Here is a 19,010-nt window from a genome sequence, read left to right as displayed (position 1 = left end):
CGTCTCAGCAAGAAATAGGAGCTTGTTTAAAGTAAATAATTCTTTAATATTGATGAAAAACACCTAGTTCCACTGGCAGGTTAGTTCACTTATAACATTGGAAAATATCTTTTTATAACTGAAGTAATCTGCCAGTGAAACTAAAACTTTTTCATCAATATTAAGGAATATACTTTAAACAAGCTCCTATCTCTTGTTGAAAAGGTGCTTCAAAAATTACTATTTTCTCAGAAATTGATGGTTTTTACTTTTTTTTTTTCTCCATTTCTGCTCTGGTGATTTGTTCTTCTGTCCGTGTTTGGTCAGCGCAGTCACACCCCTGAACTCAGAGCTACACTGAAGTTACCTCAGTTTGATTACAGAAGATTTGAATGGGCCTAGTTATTGGCATAATGAGCTTGCTTTGGGATTCGAGTCACACAGCAAACAGCTAACCGTACACAGCAGCAGAGACGACCTAAAAGAACTGCCCACTAGTCACCAGAATCCCTGACCGGACGTCCTGCCTGCCCTCGTGGTAAATCAAGTAGCAAACACTCAATCATTACAGCTTAAGCAGACATGCATGGCTTGATGCATCCACTCACAGTCTGACTTCACCTAGTGCTGATTTAGCAGCACATACCATCTGTCTGGAATGATTAACCTTTCTATCAATCACCGCTCTCGCCGTTCTCCAGACACGCATCTCCAGAGCAAACACTCTCCTCTCCTCTCACATCCACCAAGCGGGAACCTCCGCACGGTAAATCAGACATAAAATTAGAAAGGAAGGTTTTATCCTCACAGGGTTCGTGAAAGAAGATTAGGATATTTTCCAAGAACCTGGGGATGAACCTTTTTATGAGACGCGTCCTGCTGCATTAATGCAGAGTAATTGGATTTTACTCTAAGGTTTTGATTCACCAAAGTGTTGCGTGTCTTGGAGGCAAACCAGTGACGGCCCGTTCATATCAGTCATTTGTTTTATTCATCCTAGGAAGGCGTATTGCAGATACTGCACTGGGAATGTTTTGGTCAGATTTATTCATTTGAATATCTACCCACATATCGTCCACCGGGCTCCTGCTTTCAGCTTCACATCAGCCCTCAGATTTATTATCTGATTTAGCTTCCAGTAACGATTAGGTCATTGTAGTGGAAGACTTTAACGTTCATGTTGACGTTCAGGATCGGTCCCTGTCCCTGATTTTGATGCAGATACTTCATGGCTGAACTCTGATGCTCTGGTCCACAGGACTCTTTATCACATCCACATGTGCTGCAAGTCACAGTTTGCATTGCTTTTTTCCATGACCGCCGTTGCTGTTCCCTGCTATTTTTTGCTGCGGTGGCTCCGCTGTGGGACCGTACCACAAGGAATAACCTGACTGTAAAGCATTACTGAGCCTTGGGCGAACTTCACCCTTCAGCAGGTTCTGTGGTGGTTCTCTCACTGGGAATCCTTCCTCACTGAAGGTTCTGCTGAGTAAATTCACGTCTCTCTGGATTTCACACTGTGGGGAAACTGTGCTTTCAAATCCATCAACCTGATAATACTTCTTCTTCTTTTTTTATGATTAAAGTAGATGTGGAAATATGTAATATTTATTTCAGGTTATGTAACAATTCAAAGAAATCCACCCACTCATTCAGTCTCCTTCGGTGAACGCCGCGGTTTTCCTCTTTGATTCAGGCTCAGATTAATAAAAGCTCCTGAAGGTCTTTCTGTGCATACCATATGTTTACTGTTTGTGCACTTTCTGCTGACACACCACAACCACAGAGGAATACTAATGTTTTAATGTGTGTGTAAGTCGGGGGAGGGTGTGTGTGTGTGTGTCTGTCAGAGAAAGAGAGAGAATGTCCTGTTATGTCATTGAAACTCGGTGCCCTGCAGGGGATTTTCAGCTGTGATTTCACAAAACAAAATAAAGCCACACTAGTAGAGCTGCGAGAAACATGAGCCGATATCTGAACCAATCAAAGTGTGATTGTGAAGACTGCTGCCAGAATTTATTTAATCTTAGAGATTAGGCATGTTTGATCACACCGTTAGAAGAAATCCTCAGCAGGATTGTGAATAAAATCCACAAACATTTTACCAGCTAGATGACAAAACAAACAAAAAAAAAAGAGTTAGAGTGTTAGAGAAGAACTGGAGCCAAATGGGACCGGATCAGTTTTAACATTTGATGTCTTGTTTGTGGTAAAAACATTTACGTTTTTATCCAGTTCAACATAGAACCAACATAGAAGCAGATAGATTTCTCCAGATGATGCAGCTGAGATTTAAAGGCTCAGATTCTTCTATTCAGATGGTTCAGATGTCTAAAAGGAAATCTGTGTTGTTACATGTAATGATGTACAAAGACTCAATGTTGGGACAGTGATGATGACTCCTGATGCTTCCTTTGTAACTGAAGGTGCATTGATAGACTGGGAGAAGCTGACATGCTGATTCCTCTCCGTTAAGTCAAATATCATCAGAAAATGGAGAATTGCAATATAAAAAGTGAAACATGTAAATTACAGAGCTTCATTAGACACAAAGTGATACATTTCATGTTTTTTTGTGTTAGTGTTGATTATTAGGCCTAATGTGAACCCAAAAAGTGGACAATTTGAATGTTAAATACAACAAGGAAAACTATTTTGATGCCTACATGTCATGTTATGGCCACTGGATGAAAAGTGGGATTTTCGACAGCTATTGACACCTAGTTCTGCCGTGCGCATGAAGATTGAGGGCTATCGGCAAGAGGTTTTTGTCAGAGTGGAAAATTGTAGGGCACTGCCAAGAATGGTCAAAAACGCTGTGTGTCCGTGTTCCCCTATCACCCCCCGCCCCTTGGGCCTAGGAGAGGTTTTCGTATTTAAATGAAGTTGCTGAGAGCCATGCAAATGCAAATCAACTGTTGAGCACTGGCCTTTTGACTCTCATTCCTGTTGTAGCTATAACCCATTTTACCTTCTGTTCACCCGTTTACTAGACCCAGGACCTGGACAAAACCCCTCAGTGTTATAAACTGAGAAATAATGAGATTTAAATAATGAGATACTCATTTAATAATGAGTATAAAACAGGCATTACTGCTGAAAATGTTCTAATGTTACAAAGTCACACAAATGGAACAAATTTAGTGTGACATTCACCATCCAGCACTGAACACACTTAGCTCAACTTAGGGATGTAACCATAACACTTAAGTCTGCATATCAAAGTACAATTTTCAGGGTAAATCTGATGATATATTGTCAACATTGCATGTCTGTCAAGCTCATCCAAGATTGTGTGATGGAATGCAGACCGAAGTGTTTCTGCCAACGTGAAAACACTGAGTTTACATAAAGCATCAGTTGTGTCATCATGACAAAGTTCCAATCATTTGCACATGTAAAATTTTGATCATTATAGTATCACAGGCTTATTATTCATGGCATACTAAATTGTTATTGATTCTTCTGAAATTGTCTCCTAATCTGGATTTTGTGATTAAACATTCTCAGCATTTAATCACAAATACTGGCTCAAAAAAGCCTGTATTCCAACATGAACTCCTTCAAATGGGGATGTAAATACATGTTGATGTTGCAGTGCAATGGGCCAAACAGTTTAACACATTTTGAGACATTTGTAGGTATTGTTCAGTTATAAAGGTATGCCATGTTTGGAGAAAGAATATTAAAACAATAATCTATCTTGTCCATTAAAATATATGTTACATGTGTGTTAGGAGCACTGAAAAACTTAGTTTTGGTTGAATTGATGATATAAAAGAAGAATATGCATGAATACATACAATAGACTTTTGTGAAACGTGATCTTACTTTGACATTCCTCCTATCTGAAGATTTATCTTGTGATGGGAGGAATTGCACAACTTAATCAAAAAATAATAATAAAAAACATGTTCCAGAGTGGTTCATTGTACATAAAGTATTTTTGTGAGTAATATTCAAACTAATGTTAATGTTCACTGATTGCTTTAAAGACCCAGAGTCACGCTATATTGGAGTGGTAGTGGTCATTCCAAATCACAATACAGGACTTAAGAAACTAGAGATTTTTCAGTATTCAGTTGCTTAACTCTCACGTTTAAACTGAAGAACAAAATGGTTGAAAGTTTGTAATACCTTCTGATAGAGTATAAACATTTGCATTCTTTTTTTAAAGTTTTGTTAGTCAAGCACTAAATATAACTTACGGATTATGAATCATATTCTGTATAAACTAAAACGGAGACAGCTCAAAGTAGAATTGAATAAATAAACATCTACACATTTAAAAACATTTTAGCAATTAATAATAAAAATAAAATATACTGTCACGTAACTTTTGAAAAAATAACTTTGAAAAAGTTATTTTATATGAAAGAAAATGACCGTGCCTTGTGTGAAATGGTGGAAAAATTCCTATTTTACAGAGTTACTTTTTCAGTATCGTTTTGATACTAAGCAATGATCCGGCGGAAAACAACAGATGACACCGCGGCATTGTGTATTGACAATGCACAAAAGCGTTTTCCAGCTGCGTCCAGGACCTACTGCCAGTCAACCAGATGTAGCTAAAGAAAGAAGCAGGTAAGATTTATTACTAATCTAGAGACGTCACAATTCCTTGAATGATTAAAGTACTGTGATTTATTAAAATCCATCAAAGCAAATTGTCTGCCTCAGAGTTTGCTGAATTATGTTTTACTATTTATTACCAACTGCTTTTAATTCTTTTTTTCTTCCAATTGTTTCCAAGTGTTTTCTCTTTTTCATTAAAGTTTTTCTTTTCTGTAAGAATGTATTAATATAATGTGTTTTGTTTTTTAGTTTTAATGTCTTATGTGTGCATACTAAGCTGGAAGTTGCCAAACAATTTCACTGTAGTTTCATAATGACTAAAAGATGCCTGTAGCTCATAATGATTGTCTGTTCTGTGTTAACAGCTGATGGAGGAAGGCAGAGAGTACTGGCAGCAGAGGAGGTGGCATTCTGGGAGGATGGCAGCTATGAGGCGGTGTCAGGATGGACCCCAAGTTCCTCCAACCAGGAGCTCAGTGACACCAGGACTACATTACTACATCAAAGGCACCACTTGGTTCTTCATAAGTGTCTTCAGAACAAAGCCTTTGGATCAATCTATCAGGAATATTTCAAAACCGTCAGAAGGGACTGACAGAGAAACTGCTTCTGCTCACATAACTGGCATAAATCTGCTCAGATAAAATCTACCACTCAGAAACCAGCTGTAAAGGTTTTTTCTTTCCAGTTTGTAACTTGAAGGGCAGTGTTATGTAAAGTTGACTCTTTTTTTAGTTTTACATTATGTTATAATGTTATTCCCTGATCTAAAACATACCTGGAGTGTTGCCTTGATTCTTCCATCCATATTTGAGAAATCCTTTACATTTTCCTTAACAACCGTTCAGCTGTGCCAAACGCCTGGGTGGACCTAGTGACTCCTTCAAGGATGAAGCTCCTTCTTGGAGCTGCAGTTTCCAAGCTTTCGCCTCACTCAGCTCCTTCAGACTAGCCAGCAGTAATTAGCAAACACCTGGTGGATCTGAGCATCTGCTGAGCTCATTATAGGAGCTACTGCTCAGTGAAACTCTGGTAAAAACATTGTTAAAGAGTTAATAGAGGAGCCATGTTGTGATGACTACATGACAGCAGAGCTTCAGAAAGAGCAACACTTCCTTAAAGAGACAGAGGTCCAATTTCAAGGTGTTAATTTACAAAGTCACATTTATTTAAAGTCATATTTGACATATGCAGCATTTTTATAACTGCTGAAGTTAACATGGTTACTTGATTGTGCTATAAAATTACACTATGTGCCTGAAAAATACACAATACTGCCCCTTTAAGTCTGATGGAATCAGTGTGGATCAACTTTAATCTCTGTAGGGTTGCTGTAAAACTATGTTACGCAACAGGAGACGTATATTATAGGATAAAATCAAAGTTTGCACCTTGTTGCCATCATTAAACTCAATGTAACCATCACAGAAGCAAGGGGGGGGGGATGGATTTCCCTAAGTGCCTGATGCATATCACAGACACAGATCTAATAAAACAGACAATCAACATACACTTATTGCAGTCTTTCAAGTCTAATGAGTTGTATATCTATGAATTATTGTGAAGTCCTTCTTTTTATCTGTTGCTTCTCATCTTGATGGTGCTTTGGTCATATTTTATAGTTGGCTGCAAGCATCCAGACCGGAAGGAAACAAACAGCTTGTGGTGTCTGAGTGATGCTTCCTCAGCTGCTGTGAGCCGTGTGCATTGTTGAGAGCCTGAGCGTTTGTCTCTGAGAGACAGAGAGAGAGATGAGAGTTATGGTACTTAGCCTCTGTAATTTGTCGGGTAAAGTTCTGCAGTCAAACTCTTGCGAAAAGTTTTTAGACAGAGCCATGACACGGTCTAGCTAGCAGAGTACATAAGCTCCACTTTCTATCACTCAGAAATCCCTCTATTTATTTAGTTTTTTGCACTCATGTCCGTGGTTGGTGGAGAAGTCGTGCATTTTACTGAATGTTTCAAGAACGGATTCCTGCATCAGAGCTGCTGCTTTGATCATCTTTTCTTAATTTGGCAGGATTTTACAGGTAGTGTTTTATGTAAAATGCTTCAGAAATTATGTGGAAAGAAACACAATTAGATAATGTGGGTCACATAAAAGCTGGAGTATGTACCGTATTTTCCCCACTATAAGGCGCACCTAAAAACCTTCAATTTTCTCAATAGCCAACAGTGCGCCTTATAATCCGGTGCGCCTTATATATGGACCAATATTGAGCCACAACAGGTCTAGTAACTATGGTAAGCAGCCGCCAACTTCAATTTTGCCCGTAGAAGAAGCGCGCGGTGCATGCTGGGATAGTTGTCAGAACACTGATTTGTTAATAAAGTTTGACTGACCTATCTACCTACCGACCTGATAATCAAGTCGTCTGCAGAGAACGCACACAGCATGTTCTCCATGAACATGCTGTGCACGACCGGAGAAGGGTGACCATCGTCCAGCCACGCCCCGGCCCAGTCGTGGAAGGCTCTACTCGCTGACCCGAGTCAGACTGTTTTTGTTGACATTCTTTATGTCAACAAAGTGGCTTTAGATATTCATCCGGGGTGCTTCGACTAGGGTTACCAAGGGACCAGCCCCTATATATTTAAAGCCTGGGGCGGCGGGGGAAGAGAGACAGAGACTGCGGCGGCAGCGTGTCTGTTGGTCTGTGTTACCCAGAAAGCAGTTGGGCACAATATCGCAACACCAACACCATGAGTGAAACAATGACTATATAAAGTACTCTGGGACCACTTCTTTATTATTACACATCCACATTTGTAGAGTATGGAACAAATCGCGTCTCGTATCGGTTCAGTAAGGAACGGGTGGCAACCCTAACTGTAGCGTCTATCCCATGCGCCTTATATATGAAAAAAGTCCTAAAATAGGCCATTCATTGAAGGTGCGCCTTATAGTGCGGAAAATACGGTAACTTTTATAATAAAAAATGTTTTACATATTTGTTGAAATTGTCACTATGTCATGACATTATGAGACATTATGAGACAGACAATGTAGTTTTCCGCCTTCTCCCAGTGCTAACTAGAAACATCCAATCAGAGCCAGGAGGCGGGTCTTAGCACTTTCTGCTACGATGCAGCTAGCATAGCATGCTGTTAATGCTCAGGTTAGTTAGCGTGGCCACTGATGATGTCCGATAAAGTTGTTTCTCCGCCATTAGCGCATTTAGCAGCATTGATTGACAATAATGGTAAATTCCTGCTGGTAGATATTATTAGTTTGAGTCACATGATCTCAATTCTTTACAGCAAACTGTGAATAGATTGTAGACTGTTTTTCTCAGCTATGAATTGACACATGGGTGATGCAAAGTGTCCAGTATGAGATGTCAAACTTGCACCCAAAAAACTCAGTTATGAAATGACCAAATTTATGGAATAAGAACATGTTAAAATGACCAGAACCCAATGTGGACTTTTAGCTTATTTCTTTCAGGTTGAAAACAAATCTCTTGCCTTAAATGTTAACACAATTTAATACCTTGAGATTGAACTTCTGTCTCTTTAAGAAGCTCCTGCTCTTTGTGAATCTCCTCCTTCAGCACGTTATTGCGACAACGCTCCTCCATTAAGTCTGGTCCAGTTGAAACTCTACCGGAGGAATCCTTGTCAGTGGGAGAAAGACAAGACTGAGCTGTGAGGAGTAATAAAAAAAAGAATGGAATTACATAGGAAGGAGAAGGCCTAGTTCGTTGGTAAGAAGGGTTCGGTGAATGCGCATATGCAACTGGGGGGTTCGGTACCTCAAAAAAGGTTAAGAACCACTGGCCTAGTTACTTAAGCATGTTATTCAAGTTACACATAAAAAAGCTTCAACAAATTCCTAATTAAATTAATCGGCTTGATAGCAATTCAGATTACTCAAACAAATCACGTTAATAAAATGTACAAAATGATCATCAACACTGTATTCCTAAAAAAAACTATTTCTAAATAAAACACACAAAAAGCCAAAATAATATTAAAAATCTAAAAGAAAATTTGCTTCCCAATATTTGTTTACTGTTCAATTAGAACTTTTTTTTTTTTAATCATCATTTCTATTATACTTCATACACTGGAAAAACACAAAATCTTACCAAGTATTTTTGGTCTAGTTTTGCAAAAATAGAAGCTTGTTTTAAGTAAATAAATCCTTAATATTCATGAAAAAGTACAAGTCCCTTGGCAGATTATTTGACTTTTAACAACACAAAAATGTCTTGTTCTAAGAAAAATAATCTGCCAGTGGAACAAGTACTTCTCCAATTTTAAGAAATTAACTTCAAACAAGCTCCCTATTCTTGTTGAAAAGTTCCTTCTAAGTTAGTCTTATTTCTAGTGCGCTAAGATATTTGCTTTAGGATCTAGACCCAAACTCTAAATGCTTAGTGTTTTTGCAGTGCCATACTGCTGCGTATTAAATAAATTATTGCTCAAACTCAACATCCCAAACAATCATCCAAACCACAATGTTCAACTAAAAGCACCAGAGGAAGCTGAAGGAATCAGAACCTGATGTTCCACCATGTCAGGAGGTGACTGGGGGACGTCTGTGGCACTGATTTCTGGATCTTCTGCGTTCTTACGTGTTTGCAGTGTTTCTCCACCGATCCATTCTCTCTGATATCATTCCACCGAGAGCCTCAGAAAAAAACTCGCCCACACATTTAAAAAAAAATCTCCCTTGTCTTCATCCTCACCGACTCTGTTCAGTCAGGGATGCATCTTCTGGAATGCTTCAGTCTTCCTCTCCTCTGGAAGGTTTGCCCTTCTTATCGGCTGTTCGTTATTCTGGTGGCGTTGCCAGGAGCGATCTGTGCAGAGGAGTGTGGGAGTCGGTTGGCTCCACACAGCCTTGAAGCTTGATTTACAAATTTCACGCTCGCCTGGAAAGAAATATTGTGCGTTATTCCATTTTAATTGCTAACAGTTTAACATTACTGGTCACTAGAAGCACTCCCCCAGTCTATGAAAAATAAATCTTTATGCAAGCTCCTCTGCAGACCTCATATAGAGACGCAAATAATCATAAAATCATAAAGATTTTCTGGACTAAAGCTAACGACAACAACAGAAACTGAAAACACATTTTTGTTAACTGAAATAAATAAAAACGGTAATTAATGGAGAAAAACTATAACTATCTGGAACTGTAGTGTGCGTTTGTAACCATGACTAAAACATTCTTAAATTATGGAAATAAATATCCTTCATTTTCACGTTTATTAAATAATTTTCACCACCCAAGCAGCTTACGTCAACTGTCTGCAAATTACGCTGACAGCTGACGTAATTTGCTCCTCATGGCTCTTACGTGAGTCTGCAACATGGCGACAGCAAAAGTTGAGAGAAAATAAAGCCAGTTTTTGTTCAACATTTTTTGAAACTGGAACCTTCTGCATCGATGTAAACAATTGATGTTTACATAGTCACGATATGATACGTTGACCTTTTTGAATTCGGCACCTAAAAATTATGAAAAAGGTCAAACTAAGCAATATTTAACTGATAATTAATAAAAACTAGCATACACTCTTAAAAACTCATTCAAACTAACTACATTAGACAAGCAAAAAGTCAAAGAAACACACCAGACTACAATGAAAAACTCAAAACTATTATATTTTGGGGTGAAATCAATTGCACCCACAAAAAGTCAGCTTCAAAACCATCTGAAGCACATTTTTACAGTAAAAAGCAGATTCTCTACTACTTCTGTTGCTGTTCTTTCTAAATAGAACAATGACATACAGAAATTGAACCAAGATCATCAAAGCCATGAAGATAAAGCGCTGGTTTAACAGAATCAATCAATCAATCAATCAATCAATCAATCAATCAATCAATCAATCAATCAAATTTTATTTGTATAGCACATTTCAGCAGCAAGGCATTTCAAAGTGCTTTACATAATTAAAATAAAAACAGCATGTGACATTGAATAAATAGTGAGAAAGAGAGTCTGCTGAAAAATGTGACTCATTCCAGCAGAAAGCCGACAAAGGAGAGGTTACATTCCTGAGGAGTAAAGGTTTCAGCTTTGAATGGGCTACTGAGCAAGAACTGCTCACGTTGTTCGACATGCCACACATGTAATAAAAATCACCCTCTGTACATAGAATCCAAACAACACCAATGGCAACTAAGGCTGCATCACTAATGTGAGCAAAACATTGTTATTCCAATAATATCGACTTTGCAATTGCCCTGTTCCCATTAAATAAGATACCAAATTAAAGTCACACGTGAAAAAGTTGAATCATGCGATGAGTCATTAAAAACCATGCCGCGTCATCATCCTCCAACTACTTCCTGTCGTCGTCTTCGTAGTTTCTACCAGTGGCAACATCTGGTTGTTGATCACGTGACTCGTGTGACGCGACAAAAGTGATTCCATTGCCTGTTTCGCGAAATAAACCAATTTCGAAACTGCCTGGTTTCCATTAAGCAAAATTATTTTTAAAATGTCAAATTGCGCGATTCTATGGTCGATGGAAACGCAACTAATCTTGAACACGGGCAGCCATTCTGGAGACATTTGGTTTTCTGAATCTGGGCAGCCCTGCAGCATTTTTGCCCTTTCAGGATGCAGTTAAATGCATCTGGTGAAGAAAATTTTAATCATGCTAAAGACCAGGGGTCAAAAAATGCCTGGCAGTAGATATACACTCTCTGGTTTGGAAGCAGCAGCTTTAAAACAAAATGAGTATTTGAGGCTGAAGTGTGTGCTCAAACATCCTGTCAGGACAGAAACCGTCCATAAAGAGGAAGGCTTAACCTGCTCCTTTTCTGGATGGCAGTTTTTCTACCTCAACAGGTGTGTGTGTGTTTCTGTGTCTCCTCTCGGTCAGGCGGGTGGAGCTACACCTTTTTTTTATAAATGGATGGTGTTTCTCGGTGGAGATCCATTAGCTTTGCATGTGTACAGTGTGGGAGCCTGACAAATCCTTTTACATCAGGGACAGTACGTGTGTGTGTAGTTTGTGTGTGTGCATGTGTGTTTTAGCATTTCTCACCTTATAAGGCCCATTTTTCCAACAAATGCTACATTGTGAGGCCCAAAGCCCAGACCCCATAACAGGAAGTGCTGTTTTTTGGTCAGGTGTGACATGAGTTTAGATCAGGGATGGTTGGGGTTAAGGTAAGTTTCAGGGTTAGGCAGTAGAAATGAATGAAAATGAATGGAAGGCTAAGCAAAATCCCTGTGACGATAGAAAAACGTGTGTGTGCGTGCGTGCGTGCGTGTGTGTGTGTGTGCGTGTCTGCGTGTGTTTATGTGTGTGTACATTTGGATCACACATAGCTTTCAGACATGTTTATCTTCAACATTAGTGTGTGTCCGTGTGTGTATTTCAAAGTGTGAAATCTCATTATGTGTGCTAAAACCCTGTTTGGCCTAATGCTTGCACACACACACACGCAGTTATCATACCCGTGTGTGTGTGTGTGTGTGTGTGTGTGTGTGTGTGTGTGTGTGTGTGTGTGTGTGTGTGTGTGCGTGTGTGTGCGTGCGTGCGTGCGTGCGTGTGTGTGTGTGGGGGGGGGGTGTATATATATATGTTTGAATGTGTAGCAGCTTTTGGAGGAATGTTATGTCAGGTGATGGTGTGATTATTATTTTAATCTTTTCAAACCATAACGCTGAAGTCTGACACTTTTCATAGGTTTCTATTAAATTCCTAAAGTTGATATATAATTAAATAAGGTTTAGAAAAAAATAAAAATAATGTATAATTAAATAACCCTGTGTTTGATTAATGTAACAATATGGTTTGCAGACTCATGCAGCTACAACTAAATGACTAAAATGAAACAAACAAAATCATGTTTTAGATTCAGCAGGAAGCTGCAGACTTTTAGCCTGAAATGCAAGGTTACTTTTTGTTAAACGGCTTCAAGGTTCAACAGTTGTTTTGGTTAAGTTGTTACATTCAGGCTCATGGGACTCAGTTCAAATTGTTTCTCTTGTAGTCACATATGTCTGAGGATATTTTGGAATGTTTTCCACGGAATATAGATTTCATATGAATATTTATCATTTAGGTGTACGCTGCCAACATTGTTTGAAATGACAAATATTTCTTGTTAAAACTCCATAGAATCTAGGTATATAGGCACATGTCTATGTTATTTTAAATACAGACACATCACGTCATCACAGAATATTTTGGGATTCTTATGATAAAATATGGGTTTTGTGTGAATTCCTGCATGTATCGTTCTTATTCCAAAGTCACAGCTTACAGATTTTTATTATTTAAAAAGCTTTAGATTCAAGAGCACAAAATAATATATTCACATTGTTGCAGAGAGACATGATTGTCTGAAAATATTTTTTGAATTTGATCAATTATTTATTGTCATTTTTATTATTGCCATCCATAGGTTAACTGCGCTGTCATAGCAACATCTTTAGAGAGTAACTTAAAAGTCCAGCAAAGTCCAGTCCACTGGTCACAGCAAAATGAGTCATAGAAATGTATCGGCTTAAAAACGCTACTTAAACTTTACAACTCTGCAATTAGTTTGTAATGCTGTTACAAACAATATTTGGTCACTTTTGTATTTTGAGGTGAAGAGGAGGAAAAATAAATTGTCCAGAATTAATGTCGTTCCTGTTCTGCCTTCCTCTGTCTCTGCTTTTCTTCTTGAACATCAAATAATGTTTCATAAGTACTGGGGATGTACAATACTATCAGTATGGTATCGGCCGATATTAGCTCTGAAATTTATTATCGAACGTCCAGCATTCCGTCAAAATAACTCACCGATAAAAAAAATGTGTTGTTTTTTTATGACAAACCACCACAACGTTAACTCTGCACTGTTTGAATGTTGTCATTGTCTAATAGAGAGCAGACGTCATGAATAAATTTGACATTAATCATAATGCAAGTTGAAAGTGCTCCATCATTTTCAGCCTACTTAGCGTTTGCATTTGGTAGCAGGTTAGATTGACAAAGATAATGCAGTATTTTAATTCCACAGTAGAAAAAGCCATACAGTTTCAGTAAGTAGGTATAAGAAAAAATATCATTATTGGTATCGTTTATCGACCAAATGAGTTTTCGTATATCGGCATATCAGATATTGACTAAACATTGTGCATCCCTAAAGTGTACGAAGCCTAACGCTGTGGGTTGGTTATCTTACATGTTCACTGTAGTCTGAGGTGTAGCACTGCAGGGTGGACTGAGTTTCAGTTCTGCCTTTTGTTCTGACCTAACTTCTACACCAAGTCAGAGAAAAAAAACCTACAGAGACAGATGATATTCCAAGATGAGAAAAAGCAGAGGAGCTTGAAGAATGGCATTTCCTGCCCTGTTGTGGCCGTTTACAACACGGAGCAGAGAAAAGACCGCTCTCTATTTTTACTGTAGAAATGTCAGCCATGCTCTCTGCGTTCATATCTCTTATAGGACAAACGAGGATGTCATCTTAAACCTCACACTGCACCATGCCCGCCTTTTTTATTACTACCATCAACTCCCCCTGGCCCTCCCCCGTCTGCCCCCAGGTGTTAAACAGCCGCCGGCGTTGGAGGGAAAGGACAGATGTACGATGTTGTTTCCCTTCAGGATTTGTGATGCTGTGTGATGTTGAAGGCTCGTTTCTGCAGGAGTCAATCAGTCTTGATGGATGGAGAGAGAGATGGGTGACACTGAGGTGACATTCCCATGGAGGTCCAGGGATCGTGTGCTCCCCATTTCCAATGCAAAAGTATTCATTCTCTGTGAATTTTCTCACATTTTGTCACGTCACAGTCGCAAACTTCAATGTGCTCTAATTCTGATTTCATGAGACAGGCAATCAGTGAATAATTGTGAAGCAGAAAGAGAATATGTTATTTTTGGTTTGTAGAATCGCCTTTTAGTGGAATTATGACTCCAACTTTTGGGAGTAAGTCTGTTCTAACAAGGCTATTCAAGCCCATTTAGATCAGCCAAAAAATTTTAGGTGTCAAGTTTTGACAGTCTCAATTGTATTTATATCTAGACTTTGACTGTACCATTCTTAACACATACATTTGCTTTGATTTGAATCTGCTGTTCTCAGTCCTGATCTTCACCATGGTTTATCAACACATCTGATTTAAATAAAATAGAAAAAATATATTTTACTATCGGGCTGCACAGTGGCGCAGTTGGTAGAGCTGTTGCCTTGCAGCAAGAAGGTTCTGGGTTCAATTCCCGGCCTGGGGTCTTTCTGCATGGAGTTTGCATGTTCTTCCTGTGCGTGCGTGGGTTTTCTCCGGGTACTCCGGTTTCCTCCCACAGTCCAAAAACATGACTGTCAGGTTAATTGGCCTCTCCAAATTGTCCCTAGGTGTGAGTGTGTGTGTGCATGGTTGTGTATCCTGTGTGTCTCTGTGTTGCCCTGCGACAGACTGGCGACCTGTCCAGGGTGTACCCCGCCCCTCGCCCGAAACGTTGGCTGGAGATGGGCACCAGCACCCCTCCCGACCCCATTGAGGGGAAAAGGGTGCAAGAAAATGGATGGATGGATGGATATTTTACTATCCCACAATGGGGAAATTTAAGTGTAACAGCAGCAAAGTAGGCAAGGATTTGGGGATTCTGTTATGAAAAGTACAAACATTAAATGAACTTCCTGTCAAGGGAATGGCAGGATTTAAAAACGAGCCTAAAAAGATGACTGAATTTCTTTGTTTTTAATGATAGTGACATACTTTTAAATACCCTGTATTGTCCAATGTTCTGCTCAACAACACCACTTTGCTATATATGTGAAACTTAAATAACATTAAATACGGATCTCTTTGGCCATTGATTGGTTGAACTGTTTCCATCCACTCCATATTTCCATTTTGGGTTAATAAATATGGATGGAATTTAAAATCAATCAATCAAATTTATTTGTATAGCACATGTCACCAACTCGGCAGTTCAAAATGGTTTACATTGTAAAAAAAAACAACAAATCAAACCCATCATAAGCACATCATATAGTCAACAGTTGTGAAAACCAGTGACAGACATTACAACTGGTAAAAATAATCAATACACATCAAATATGAAGATCAATGTTCCATTTATTATGGGTCAAAAGCCACAGATGGAGATTTTGCCTTAATTTAAAGGAACTCAGTGTTTCAGCTGTTTTGCGGTTTTCTGGAAATATATTCCAGATTTGTGGTGCATAGAAGCTGAATGCTGCTTCTTTGCATTTGGTTCTGGTTCTGGTTCTGGGGATGCACAGCAGACCAGAACCAGAAGACCTGAGTGGGAAAAGTAAAAATAGAAAAAGTGGAATATTTGGAAAAATTAAACAGAGTAGAATGGATTTCACAAGACCGTATTTATGCTATTGTTTCTGATGAAACAGACCGTGTGGGTTGGTTGCCAAAACCGATCAAACTGATGTCATCGGCGGTTCAATTAATCTCAGCTCATCCGTGAAGAGCCCACTTTGCTCAGGTTGAGTTGCTGTTTCATGAGGGAAAACAAGGCAGAACTTTGTTTGAGATGTGTCAGACTCAGCCACTAAGTACTTTATGCAAATGCATTTCATGGTGGCGGAGTAAAAGCTTGGACTTCAAACAAGGTGTTTCAAGCAGCTTAGAAAAGTGAGTTATGTGATGGAAATTAACTCCTAACTGTGGACTTAGGGTTTGTAACTTTGAGATGACAAAGTTTTTTACAAAAAAAAAAAAAATCTACTGAAGGAGAAACTGTTTCATTTTCCTTTTAAAATCGTCCGAATGGCTCGTTTTACATTTAAACTAGGTAGACTCAAAAAGCCTGAGTATTAAGAACAACCCATTGCTTCCCCGCCTGACCGCTTCTTGAATAAAATATGACCTGGCTGAAAGGTTAAGCTTGTATAGTCAGACGCACGGCGTTGTTGACTCTTTGCTTACAGCTTGAGACAGCGAAACAACACTTGAAGCCACGGATGCATCAATCTGAAAAGACGAACATTAAGATGGTCTCTCCTGTCACAGCAAGCCGTCTCTTTGTTCCTGTCGTTTCCTTTACTGTTTTATGGGGGCTCTGCTCATCACAAACACTCTGCCACCGATCACTTAAATGTGCCGGCTGATTTTTGATTTCTGGCATACAAACATCGAGGCTTTTTTTTTTCATAGTTGAGAAGAAGAAAAGTGATTGTAGTGAAGTTTTAGGTGAACAATCTGATAAAAGAAAGAAGGCGTGAAAATGCTGAATCCTACAGAGAGAACTTGGTTTATTATGCCTGTTCAGTAATGCTGTATTTTAATATTCTCTCGTCATTCACATTTAAAAACAAAAAAAAAGTACATTACTTTATATTGTGAAGAACTGGTATATCGTAGGCACGGGTCTGTATGTGATTCTCAGAATAATATAAAGTACTTTAAAAATACCACAGTTTCACAACAACGCCGTTAATGCAAATATTAAAATGTATAACAGATGGTCAGAATGTTGTGCCCGATGCATTATTCGCAAAAAGTTAAGGATGCTTATTGTGTTTCCACACCAGATACTCTGGTAGACTCAGTTCAGGGACCAGAAACTGAACATTTACTACATTTTTAGTCGGTGTGTTTTACACTGAGCTGTGTCAAACCATCCAAATTAATTGATAAACCTGTTCCCCACCCTCGCCTGTGGTGGCGCTGCATCAAGAACTACTGAAGGAAACGACACGAAAACCTCAGAAAACGACACTGAGCTCAACTTTCTTCACAAAATGTAAACAAAAATGGAGTAGCGTCAGATTTAAGTGGTTGTAGGATTTTTCTTTTTTCCTTGGTAAAAGGTCACAAGCCATTTCCATTGGTTCTATTGATTCAGAATCCCATGTACTGTAGTCCACTTCATGCTTTTGAAGCAGTCTCTGGTCCACATATGTATTCAAACCATTCACTTCAACCGAACTGAACCAGAGGTTTTTAGGTGGACCAGAGTTCACTTTTTGGTCCACGTCAGAGTTTGATTGTGCATTCATACCTCCCCAAACAAATCGGACCTTCTAGACCAGGGGTGTCAAACTCCAGTCCTCAAGAGCCGCTTTCCTGAAGTTTTTAGATGTGCCACAGGTACAAAACACTGGAATCAAATGGCTTAATTACCTCCTCCTTGTGTAGAGCCTTGCTAAGGACTAATTATTGTATTCAGGTGTGGTCCAGCAGCGGCACATCTAAAAGTTGCAGGACATCGGCCCTGGAGGACTGGACTTTGACACCTGTGTTCTAGTGAAACGAACTAGAGTTCAGCTTAAGCGGACTAAACAGGGCTGGTGTGAATGCACCTTTAAAGGACCGGTGTGATACAGATTCCATGGCACATCGTCTCACAATCAACTATGTTGTTAAAATGCATATGTTGATAAAATGTGTATGTCAAACATAAAAGAAATTTGACTTTCCAGTTTGATGCTTTGAAATTAGGATTCAGTCTCTTTAAGAAGTTCCTTCTGTTCCTGATAGTTCATCTTCAGTGCAAGAATGGGCAGCGCGTTCACGAGGTTGACTGACAGCCTCCTGGCTCTGATTGGTTGTTTTTGGTTTCTTCAAAGTGTGAATTAGTTAATTACAGCATGTGTAGAGTCTTGCTGTTCTGTAAGTGCATCAGCCTTCTCTCCTCAAATACGTCATCGTGTTTCTCTTGATGACTTTTAGCCAGTCTGCTGCTCCTTCGCACTTTGGTTCTGAATAGTAATGAGAGAACCTGTTTAAGTGTGTGACGTGCCACTACACTCTGAAATGAAGAGCTGCAGGATGTTTTACTTGTGTTTATGTGCATGGCTGTCTGTGTATACATATACGAGTGCGTCTGTTATAAATGTGCTCATATTTCTGCCTCGCTCACAACCTGCCCTGGAGGAAACGCATCTACAAATGCTCCTCATCAGTCATAAAGAGAAGGGGCAATGTGCTGTAGGAATATGTTGTGTGTGTGTGTGTGTGTGTGTGTGCGTGTGCGTGCGTGCGTGCGTGCGTGCGTGCGTGCGTGCGTGTGTGTGTGTGTGTGGATTTATCACAGTACATGAAACATGAAAACATGATTTTTTTTTGTTTGTTCTTGTTTTGTTTGGCTCACTCAATGGCCTTTGTTGCTCTTACAAATCAATTATCACAAAAAATATTTTTTTTGACAAATAATTTTTAGCCTAGACATCAAAGTCCCAGGCTAAGCTCTACTCCTGATATTTATTCTATATTATAGATATAATATCTTTTATTTTGTGTTTATGAATTTATTAGTCTTTTAAACTGATATAAAGTTTTTTGGGGTTTTTTTAGCCCCACACAAGCAGTTTGTCAACCGTCAATGAATTGTGTCATTCCGTTTTCCTACTATAATAAAAAAACCCAAAGCTATTCTAACCCTGTTGTGGCTCCTGATGCTCTCCTGTCCTCAATAGTGCAGTATGTATTTGGATCTGGGGTGTGAATTTCAAAGGGTTCCTCTGCATTAGCATGAGGTATGTCACTATAATCTCAGCAATCCTTC

The 19,010-nt window shown here is 39.1% G+C and overlaps 1 protein-coding gene and 1 long non-coding RNA gene across 2 annotated transcripts in view; one reads left to right on the top strand and one right to left on the bottom strand.

Moving 5' to 3' along the window:
• The window catches only part of LOC103457085 (protein ELFN1-like), a 133,232-nt gene that overhangs the window by 100,408 nt on the left and 13,814 nt on the right, over positions 1 to 19,010 (top strand). The gene's annotated exons all lie outside the window — the stretch shown is intronic.
• Positions 5,801 to 11,788, bottom strand: LOC103457012 (uncharacterized). The gene is made up of 3 exons (XR_532360.3): positions 9,249 to 11,788; positions 8,048 to 8,171; positions 5,801 to 6,286 (listed from the first exon to the last, which is right to left on the bottom strand). It is a non-coding gene; the product is annotated as an uncharacterized LOC103457012 (long non-coding RNA).

Source organism: Poecilia reticulata, chromosome 1, assembly GCF_904066995.2.
Source record: "Poecilia reticulata chromosome 1, P_reticulata-male-v2, whole genome shotgun sequence".
NCBI classification, from domain to species: domain Eukaryota; kingdom Metazoa; phylum Chordata; class Actinopteri; order Cyprinodontiformes; family Poeciliidae; genus Poecilia; species Poecilia reticulata.
This window is presented reverse-complemented; position numbering and strand designations above follow the sequence as displayed.